Source organism: Octodon degus, unplaced genomic scaffold, assembly GCF_000260255.1.
Source record: "Octodon degus isolate 3935 unplaced genomic scaffold, OctDeg1.0 scaffold00016, whole genome shotgun sequence".
In the NCBI taxonomy this organism is placed as follows: Eukaryota; Metazoa; Chordata; class Mammalia; order Rodentia; family Octodontidae; genus Octodon; species Octodon degus.
This window is the reverse complement of record NW_004524592.1, coordinates 10,224,982-10,227,265: the sequence shown is the minus strand read 5'-3', so window position 1 is coordinate 10,227,265 and position 2,284 is coordinate 10,224,982.

Genomic DNA, 2,284 nt, shown 5'->3' with positions numbered 1-2,284 from the left:
TTCCTCACCTTGAGGACATTGACACCTACAGGTGCTATTTATTCCTCTATAAGCCTAATAGAATTCCTTCTCCCACAGCTCAGTATCTGCCTGGAAGGCACAAAACAGACACTTGAAATGAAAGGTTACACTTTTTTTTTTTTTTTGTATTTTAGGGAAAGGTCTACAGGGTGTTCAGGGTCTCACTACTAGATCAGACTCCTAGTGATCCACCTGTTTACAGCCTCCCAAGAGCTGGGATTATAGGCGCACACCACCACACCCAGTCTCAATTGCTATCTCAGCGCGCCCCCCACCTGCCCATGGCAGGGCTGGGGACTGAACCCCTGGCCCCTGCGCCTGCTTGCAGGTGCTTTAATCCACTGAGCTATTTGGCTGTCTCTCAGACCATGTATTTGACATGTTCTTACTTACTCAGAGTCTCCCCCTCCTAATCCTTTATCTGGGTGACCTGCACACTTGGTGACATAGCAAGAAAACCTTCATGATGGAAAGAGGCTTTTGAGTTCCACCAGCAGTGAAACTTTCTCTAAATAAAATGAAGGGAAGACTGGATAAAACTGGGAACTGTGCCATAGCAGTCACTGCAGGACCACCCTCTGCGACCATTTGGATGTCCCCAGTCACTGCCTACTTATTCGAATCTTCAGAGTCAGCCAGCCCAACTCCGTCTGCCCAGTCATGTGTATTAGGACTAACACCAAAGAGCACACCCCAAGCCCTGCCTTTGAGTCGGCCTTAGTAGTTTAGTGAACTGTTTCTGTCTTCTTGTTCCAAAGAAGCTGCTAAATGGATTTTCGTGACCAATTCCAGAAAGATCCAATTGGGCCAAAGACAAATAAAAAGAAAATAAATACAAATGGCCAAAACACAGACACAAACTCATCACACACAGAGACATAAAATGAAAACAATAATCAGAAAACTTTTTAACTACTCAATTTAGCAAAGATTGTAAAAGAAGAAGCACGATGCCACTGTGCAGGCTGGGCGGTGATGAACGCTCCTGCTTCCTTTCATGGGCAAGTAAGTTGGCATAAGGATGTGTGTGTGTGTGTGTGTGTGTGTGTGTGTGTGTGTGTGTGTGTGATACTGGGGATTGAACTCAGGTCCTTCATGCACCCAGCCCTTTTAATATTATTATCAAGAATTGATTGTTCTTTTTTAATATTCAATTTTTTTTGGGGGGTACTAGAAATTGAACTCAGGGTCTCATGCTTACCAGACAGGCATTGTGCCACTGAAACATATCCTCAGAACTTTTTTTTTTTTAATTTTGAGACTGACTCACCACGTTGTGCAGGTGAGACTCAATTTGAAATCCTTCTGACTCAGCCTTGCAAAGTGCTGAGCTTGGTTATAGGTTGAGCTCGGCATGCCCAACTTCGGCATAATCTTTTAAAAAGGTAATTTAGCAATAAATGTGAAAAATCTATACTTTTTACAAATATAGTAATGTGAGTCCTAAAATGATTTCTAGGAAATAAGAATGCATATAAATATAACTATGAAGATGTTTGTGAGAGTTGTTAATAACAATGATACAATATGTACATAATAATGACTAAAGGCAGTGACGTGTGTGGGTCATGTCTTGCATGAGCAAAGTCTCCCCTTCAGACACCGGTGGCCCTTGGACAGAGGCATGACTGCTTGCTGAGGAAATGCCTTGGAGAGGTCAATAGTGCCCATGCTGACAGAGCTCTATGAAAGTACATTCAGAAGAGGGCTGGTCTGTTTAGTTCACACCAAGTTTCTATTACTTCTAGAAATGGAAAATCAAAACAGTGTAGAAGTCTTGTGTTAGGGGACTGGATTGGCTAATTACGGGGCAGGCATGGCATGAGATGTGAGCTGGCCATAAAAAATGTAGATAAAGATACATCTTGTTGGAAAGGGATAAGAAGTAGGGCAAAGCTAGCTGCCAAGCAGCATTCATAGCTCACTCCACATCTGTAAAAGGATCAGCTTGAAAGCAGACTTAAGCAGAGACACAGAGATGTGGACACCAAGGCTCGATTACTGAGTCTCTCACACTGGTAGGATGATTGTTCATTCCCCCATTCGCTCAATTCATTGTTTTTCTTCACTCTATTTCTGTACTTAAAAAACAAATCTGCATTCCATATGTCCTAACCTTTATATTTGCTTTTAAAAAATATCGTGGCATTATGAACTTGCTATTAGCATTCTAAGTTGTTATATTATACTGTAGTCTCTCACTTCCTTGAATTAATATTACTTCCCTTAGGGTGTTATAAAAATCATCTCGGGTAGAAGCCAA